Source organism: Palaemon carinicauda, chromosome 43 (genome assembly GCF_036898095.1).
Source record: "Palaemon carinicauda isolate YSFRI2023 chromosome 43, ASM3689809v2, whole genome shotgun sequence".
In the NCBI taxonomy this organism is placed as follows: Eukaryota; Metazoa; Arthropoda; class Malacostraca; order Decapoda; family Palaemonidae; genus Palaemon; species Palaemon carinicauda.
The window spans coordinates 13,724,419-13,733,462 of record NC_090767.1 but is presented as its reverse complement, the minus strand read 5'-3'; the positions used below and the strand labels follow the sequence as shown (position 1 = coordinate 13,733,462).

The 9,044-nt window shown below is 36.2% G+C and overlaps 1 long non-coding RNA gene across 1 annotated transcript; it reads right to left on the bottom strand.

Moving 5' to 3' along the window:
- Window positions 1–423: 423 nt before the first annotated feature.
- LOC137633934 (uncharacterized) lies at window positions 424–3,202 on the bottom strand. Its single transcript, XR_011042359.1, has 3 exons — window positions 3,070–3,202; window positions 910–1,074; window positions 424–640 (listed from the first exon to the last, which is right to left on the bottom strand). It is a non-coding gene; the product is annotated as an uncharacterized lncRNA (long non-coding RNA).
- Window positions 3,203–9,044: the final 5,842 nt, after the last annotated feature.

Here is a 9,044-nt window from a genome sequence, read left to right as displayed (position 1 = left end):
TGGCGCTGTTGAGTACGCCCCCTACCTGTGTAGCGATCGCTGGCGAATTTTTCCGTAGAGTTTTTCTGTCGAGCAACAGAGTTGCAGCTATTATAATCACCGGCTAAGTTAAATATTGAAAAAAAAAGGATAAATCAAATGATTCAGTAAGTGCTAGTGAAGGTCATTCTCATCTCACACCAACCAAAGGTACGGAAGTGTGAGTTAATTTGTCAGCTATTTCTACTTTTCATTGTGATTTCTAATCTTTGACTTATTTCTGACGATAGGGGTTATAAATTGTCGATAATTTACAATACGAAACCTTTAAATCTGATGACATATGTTTATTTATGTGAATTTTCTTTATTTTTTATGGGAAAACTCGTAAACTAAGATACTGCATTGCCTTAAACTGAAGTTTTGTACACAACTCACCTCCAGAATTTTTCATCATTCTTGACATTTCCCGAATTGAGTCTATGCAAGATCTTTTTTGTCATTCTTGGTGTTGATACTTAGTTCCCGTAGCCTTCCATCTTGATTCAGCAGGGAGAGCTTTTCTCTTCCTTACTGTCAAAGATTCTTACTACGTTCAGCACATAAAAATACATTTGTGCGGTCTCTAGCTTTCGAAACATCTGCCAGCAGGATTATCTTTCTGAAATGACCGATTTGATAATGGATGAATCACGTTGCATTACAAACTTACAGTACAGTAATTAAACTGTATACAGTATACACTGTATAGAGTTATAAAAGGTTAAACAATTCAAAGTCAAGATACACTACATTCCAATCAAAATTAAAAAAACTGTTATTTGAATTCAGAACATTCAAGCTATTTCTATATGGATCACCAATATTGAGAGCCTTAGGTATAATTTCATTACAAATATTGAATAGTTTAGCATATACAGTTGACTTTACTTTTGGTTCCAATTGAAGAGGATGTACTAAAACACGCGGCAGAGCAGATGGTGACTCACGAACGTATACAGGTGCGGCAGTATGCTCGTGCAGCCTTAACCAGAGGAAAAGCTGTTGTTGAGAATTTGCACGCGTTGGCATCAAAATTCAGCCGACCTGCATGACCTGAAAGCATAGTTAATGGTATTATTAACTAGATTAATCTCTGGAGGAAATTAACACCTGATAAAAATGTCAAAATCTTCAAGATATTTGTGTTTTTCTCAACTATGCAAAACTGAATCCTTTGATAAGAGTATGATATAAAGAGTATGATTTCAGTGTAGATGGAACTCGGCTTTAAGAATTCATAATGGGGTTCGTAATGAATGCACTGGCGGGTGGCTGGAGAGCCTGTTCCCTCGCCAGCACACTGCACAGACGCTTCCGACCTTCGCCTATGACTTAAGGAGTGGACTCAGGGTTGTATTATTAGGAAAAATACGAATCACTTTAAACATTTCTAATTATTCCTTCACAGATACAGATACAAACCCTAGCTCCTTTCAGGGGAGAAAGTTCCTATAATCAAGTCGACTTGTTTCAAATACCAGGATGTCCAAAGACTTTGACCAAGGGAGATGTTTAAGTCTTGGCTTTTCTTTTTCATCCAATCAGAATCGGATGTTTCCAAAATTTAAAAACAGGGTATTGGGAGCACCAAGCGTGGTTTGGAGATGCTCTTTCTAATCCACCGAGACGAGAAAATGGGAACACATCACTGCAAGAGTGAAGATACTTGTAAATCGTTTTATAATTCGACTAATTCGAAAATTGTAAGGATTGTGAAGTTTACTGAGAGTAATGATTTTACAGCTTATTTGTATAAGATAGGACTCCAGGTGGATTATTCTGGTGTTTATTCAAAGTACTGTTTTGGTGAAATGCGTTATAACTATGATGGAAAATCAACGAACAACGGCAAATCCACGTTTTATGGCGGTGTTATAATACAATAGCTCGTGCCACGATTCCAGGAATTGTTGCCCGTCCCAACACCATAAACGCCCCATTCCTTCTTCTTCTTCGCTAATTGCCGGGCCATCTCACCCACAACAAAAAGGAAGTTGACCAACAGGGAGAAGATCGTACATGAAGATTGCGACTTCAATGACTTAGAGTAATGTAAGTACAGTATATACATCTATATTTATGTTAATGTAGTTCATTGGGACAAATGTAAATTTACTTTTTAGGTGTGAAATGGATTTCCTTTTACAAAATATGATTGTGTTACCTTGCTAAGAGTCAAATGGGTTGCAAATCAAACACAGGGTAGGCTAAGAATACGGCAGTCTAGCCGTTAGGTAAGGACACGACTTGTAGGTTAGGTTAAGTAGGGATGTTTAGGTTAGGTGGTGTTCTTGAGTAGAGGTTTTGCAGAACAACGGACAGGGGTTTTTGTAATGCGACGGCGATGTCTTACGAATCACTAGGAAAAAAGAAGGAAATTTCAATTTCATCATCATTATCATTATTAAAGGAGGAAATTAACCAGCCTCATGAATCAAGCTGGTCTCTTCAGAACTGGTCAAAAGGCAGTTTGGGGAGGTAACGTATGCATAATGTGGGGACAGAGAACGGTGAATGGATATATATTTACCAAGTTTATGAAAGAGTTGAAAATAAGTATAGGGCACGGCCATCATCATACATAGAGGTGGCCGCTATTATAAATAGAGATGGCCGCTATCATATAAACAGGTGACTGCTACCATACATACATGTGGCTGCTATCATAAATAGATGGCCGCTATCATACATACAGGTGTCTGCTACAATACATACAGGTGGCTGCTTTCATACATACAGGTGGCCGCTTTCATACATACAGGTGACTGCTACAATACATACAGGTGGCTGCTTTCATACATACAGGTAGCCACTATCATAGATTCAAGTGGCCGTTATTATAAATACAGGTGTCTGCTATCATACAAATGATCAAAAGATATTACGTAAAAACAACTAATTTACGAAATAACCTTTTGAAGGAATTCGTCTTCATACGATAGACAAGTGTCTACTCTAAACCTTATGGCAGTTGCCATAAATGTTTGCCGTGACACGGCTAAATAATTAATACAATTGCGAAATTATTAGAGTTTAGGTAGTCCGTACCATTATGGAATATTTGTGTTCAACGTGGATAAAATAGGGCAGATATATTTTTTTTAAAATATTAAAAAAATAACTTAATCGTGGTTTCCTAGACTTCTAACTTCTCAAGATTTCCATCGTCGCAAATGTAAACAAACATTGTTCTTCCTCTTCTTTAGTTTTTCTTCAGAGATGGAACTGTAGAAGACACAATATTACTAAGAAAACAATATTAATAGAAGCCTTATTATTATTATTATTATTATTATTATTATTATTATTATTATTATTATTATTATTATTATTATTATTATTATTATTACTCCTGGTTCCTTATTGCTCACTCCGCAAAATAAGTTTATGTTACCTGTGCCTTAAATAAATTAATATCGTAAGGAGATTCTCAATCTTTACTTTTATTCCCTTCTACCTTGAAATTAGATAGGATAACACCTTGCTATCGTCAGTTTTGGCAACCCATTGTCTGTCAGTTTGGACTTCTTAAATTCTTTTTTTATATGCATTGCCCTACCTATAAATGCAGCCAGATCCCTGCTAGGATTTTTCAGCGTACCTAAGCTTATGTCTACATTCATTAGCTGTCCTAATTTGGGCATTAAAATGAATGTTCGGTAGTATATTCTTCATCTTTGCACAAGTCACACATATCTTCATATTTTCCCCTGAAATTTGCTTTTAAGTCTATACTCACAGCAAGCACTAGGACATCATCAGCAAAAAATAGTACTACTAGCTTTATAATATCATTTTTAAAACCATTACCTTCCTTTTATACTTGTTTTATAATCTGATAAGTAATTGATTTGAATAATGTTGTAGAGCCAGTACAGCCTTGCTTTATTCCACTACTTACGCTCAATTTTTGTTCTACTCTTTCCCCTATGTCTAACATAGTAGAGTCTCCCACATATACTTCTGCTATAGAGTTAATTATACTAGTATGTACTTTATATTGCTTTAATGTTTCTATCAGTGCTTCCCTTTTTATGGAATCGAAAGCTTTTTTGAAATCTAAAGAGGCAACTATGAGTTTTTTCTTATTTTTGAAAGTTTCTTCGATTATGTACTGTAAGATGAATATATTATCCTCAATCCTTCCTCCTTCTGTAAATCCCGCTTGACTATCCTCTATGGCATTATTACTTTTTAGATGCCCTTCTATTTCATCCTTGATAAAAGCCATGTATATTTTATATGATACATTTGTGAGAGCTATAGGTCTCAATTCCTTTTCTGTTGGCTTGTTTTTCTTTTATTAACATTTTTGTTCTGGATTCTTTCCAGATTTTGGGTTTTTCTTTGCTGGCTAGCTCCTCTTTGTAGCAGTTCACTAGTGTATTCTTGCATATATCACTCATCATCATTGCTTTGTAGTAGTCTGGCTTTAGTCCATCTGGCCCAGCTGCTTTACCTTTCTTTAGGCGTTTTAGGCATTTTTCTAATTTACCTTTACTCATTTCAGCGGCGGGCATGGGTTTAATTTTTCCTTCGACATTAAGTACAGCATCGTAATGCTCCCTTAGATGTTCAGGTATACTATATTCATTTACAGTTATAATGTCGTTTTCTCTTCTCAAATTATCCAGGTATTCACTCTCCTCCTCCTCATTCCAGATCTCAGTTATTCTATTTTCATGTGTGTTGTAGACTGTTTTCTAAAATTTTACTAATTCTTCTTTAGCCTCTTCATCTGATAGTTTAATTCCTCTCTCTCCATATAATTTTATTGCCTCGCTTTTTATTTCTTTGCTATTTCTTAATTTGTTTATGTTTTCCCATAGTTTATTGTTTTTATCATCTCTTATCTCCCTTGTCTTCTTTTTCTCATATAACGTTATGCTCTCTTTCACCAGTATTTGTACTTCTTTCTTCTTATGATTGTATTTTTCTTCTAATTCTCTTTTTATCCTAATATCTTTTTCATTTCTCTTTTTTCTATTAAGTTCCTTTCTTTCCTTAATCTTTCTTCTTATTTCCTCGGTTACCCAAGGTTGTTCTTTGGTCTTCCCTTCATTTGTTACCCTTCTCCTATATGTTTTAGCCAAATGTTCTTGTTTCATTTCTGCCATTATTATGTTTAGCTCATCAATGTTTTTTACATCCTTGCTGACAAGTTTTCTCTCTATAGATTTCACATATTCGTCTATATCTTTTGCGTCACTTCTATAATATGTAATTTCTTCTCACTACCCTTTATTGCAATTATTTTCTCTATTTGCTTTTACTTCCAATTCTACTGTTATTAAGTTGTGATCTGATATGTCTAATACTGTTTTATCTTCATCTATTTCCATACATTTAAATTGTTTATATAGCATATTATTTGCAAGTACAAAATCAATAGCACTATGCCGATCTTGTCTATTCCACGTGTATAGTCCTGAGCACCTTTCATCTCCATTTAATAGTGTTAGGTTGTGGTTACCCATCCAATCTAACACCATTTCCCCCATTTCTGTCTATTTGTTGGTGTCCCAGAAATCCCACGTGGACGTTAAAATTCCCCATAACTAGCAAAGGAGTTGTTTCTCCTGCTTTCTGTATTAATTTTTCCCATTCCGCTTTCAATTCTTGATCTCTTTTTCTATCTTCTGTATTTCCTGCTGCGAAATATACTAGTATTATCAAAAATGCTAAGTTGTGGATTTTGCATTGTACCATTATTATATCGCTATGTTTTGTTTCCATTTCCTCTGCTGCTTCAGTGATATCGTTATTTTAAAAAATTAACATTAACCCACCACCCTTTTTGTCTTTAAAATCCCTTCTTTTTTCTATCTTCAACAGACCTTTACTCAGCTGTATTTCATCTATCTTTCGGTGCGTTTCTGTCAAACAAAATTTATGATTTTTATTTGTATTCATCTCGTTTTCCACTTCTATTAATTTCTGTTTGGTTAGTGCTTGGATATTTAACAGGCATATTCTTATACATTGGCTAACTTTTTTGTTTAAATTTATACCTTTACTAATTCGCTCTGCTTGCGTTTGCTTCTTGACGAAAATTGTTGTTTCTTACTAGTTCTCCTCTCTTTATGTACCATCCCTGCTCTCCATTTTCTTTTTTCTCTCTCAATTTCTCTAGCAACTTCCTTTCTTTTTCCCTTTCCCTGAAGGTGAGGTCAGGTGCAATGAAAACTTGTCTCAACTCCTCTTTTGTTGATTTCCTGAGGTGTTTTCCCCTTGCAATTATTCCCCATTTTTCCTTAGTGCTTTTAAGCTTAACTAGCAGGGGCCTTGGTTTTTGTCTTTGCCCCTGTTCCTCTCTCTCTCTCTCTCTTCCCTTGGTTTGCCTAACCTACCCACTTCTTCAATTTCCACATCATTCATTCCTAACTCGACATTAATCAAACTCCCACATATATCAAAATCATCTTTCAGCTTTTCATTATTATCAACTTTTGTACTTTCTTTTATGTTGAAAATTACTATATTGTTTTTCTTTTTCTTCTTTTCCCTTATTTCTATCATCTCTGCCCTGACTTCCTCCCTAACTTCTTCTCTTGTCAGATGACCCGTTCCTATCCTATTATTATCCACTAAAGCCCTGATCTCCTTTTTTAACTCATCTACCGTATCCTGCAGCCCTATGAAATTATCCCTGAGCTCATCATACTGTTTCCTAAGTTTCTTGTTTTCTGCCTTCAAGTTTTTGAAACTCCCCCGCATCTACTACAAAACCATCGGGCATGTTTAGATTCGCTAATTCTCTTAAATTCACTTCTGTCTAGTTGTCCACAGCCTATGTGGAACCATACACCACACAAATCACATTCTATCGCTTCTTGGTTCGATCTTACCCCTTTTTTGCACCATCCGCAGTCATTTGGACCAGACATGGTTTCTTCTTGAATATTCTTCCTCTCCTTTTCCCCCTTTCACTTCCTTCCTTCTCACACTCACACCCACTGCACCTTTCACTGCTTCTCTCTTAGACACCATGTTTAATATCTTTTGAGCTTGGTTATGTTATGTTATTCTAGCGGCTTTATAATTATCAGAACACAAAAACACGTTTTGAGGCACAAATAAATATTGTTATCACCTTACATTTCATTAAACATGTCTAGAGTAGGGTTGTCACCCGTCCTGGGTTTTATCCTTTTGTTCTCTGTCATACATTAACCCTTCTGGGACACCCCTATTGTCCTGATTTCAGTTCAACATAAGGCTAATGTTGAGTGTGTATTCTCATTCACTAATGTCCTGTGGAGTGACGAGCGGAACAAGTTGAATGTTCCTTCTGTAAAAGCTATCTCAAAATGTCCTTGGAACTTTAACTTTCAGCATAAAGAATCTTGTTGGCAGGTGCTAGAGAGGACCTACTGAAAGAAGTAAAACTTACTTTGATGGCTGCTTTTCCGGTCCCATACAGCAGGGGAACCCCACTCTCTACAGGACCTCCACTGTCGTTTTTTACTTACTTTACTTTTGGATGACACTCTTGGCCCTCTTTCTGCCGAAGTCGGTAGCTACAGAGGGCACGACGAAGACATCAATTTAGACCTTGTAGAAGGGGTCCATCTCACCCGATTGGTAACAATCAACAAAGATGTGCGTCTTCAGTTTTCTCTTGAAAACATCGCAGTTCAAGCTCTGCTTCACCTCTAAGGGGAACTTATTGAAAATTCTAGGAGCGCTTCTTTCAAAGGCTCTAGTACCAACATTGGTCCTGCTTCTCAGTTCCTCGAGACGATATGGATCGTCAATGTATTTCAAGCTAACTACAGTATCAGGGCGAAAACTCTTCAACATATTTCTCATATACGAAGGTTTCTCAAATTTAAGTGCTTGGTACGTTAGGACACAAATCTTGAAAATAATCCTCGCTTTTATAGGCAACCAGTGGAGCTCGATAAGCGTTGGCGTGATCCTCTCACGGGGGGACAGGCCTTTTATTAGTCTAGCAGCTCTATTAAACACATTTTGTATCTTCCTCAAATTGTAGTTTGGTAAACCATAGTACAACACATTACAATAGTCTAGCCTGCTGATTACGTAATTGTGTATCAGCAATGTTAAAGTTTTTGTGTCAAGGTATTTCTTTAAAAAGGCAATATTTCTCAGGTGATAGCCTGCAATTCTGGTTACTCTATTTATATGCTCATTAAATGACAGACCACAATCGAAAACAATACCTAAGTTTTTGATGGGATTTATCACATCAAAATCATTTTCAAGCACTCTAAGTTTCACAATATCAAGTCTTCTCAAATCATGCTTTTTTCCCAATAAGCAGACACTCCGTTTTACTATCGTTTAACTTCAATTGTTTGGAATTCATCCATCTTTTAACATCAGTCATGACTTCATTTATTTTCCTTTCTGTGTCCTCTACATTACTCAATGACAGGTAGATTTGGGTGTCGTCAGCAAACAATTGAAAGTTCACCCCATGATTCCTCAGCAAATGCATCAATTCAATAGTGTAAATACAAAACAGGATAGGGCCCAGGACACTTCCCTGTGGGAGCCCCCTGGCCAGTACTTTTGTCCTGGAGAAGGACCTGCCAATCTGAACACAAAAAGTTCTGTTTATTAAGAAAGTCTCCAAGTAATTCAGCGCCTCGCCCTTAATACCAATTGCTTTGAGGTCGTTTAGTAGTAATCCATGTACGACGGTGTCAAACGCTGCACTCAGATCAAGCAATACTAGAATGCCACACATTCCCTCATCCATCATAACCAGCAGATCGTTTACTATCGAACATAATGCAGTCTCCGTAGAGTAAAATTTCCTATATGCCGATTGATTATCAGGAAAGACATGGGCTACTTCTAGATAGTCCATCAACTGGTCCAAAATTACATTTTCAATTATTTTCGAATTATTTGTCTCATATTCTTCATTTACTGTTAAATCGTCATTGTCAAAACTCATGAAATGAAAAAGTCTTCAGGGAAATATAATTAAAGAATAGAGATTTGAGTTAAATTTTTGCTTATGTAAATTTTTAAATTTTATCCTAACAAAA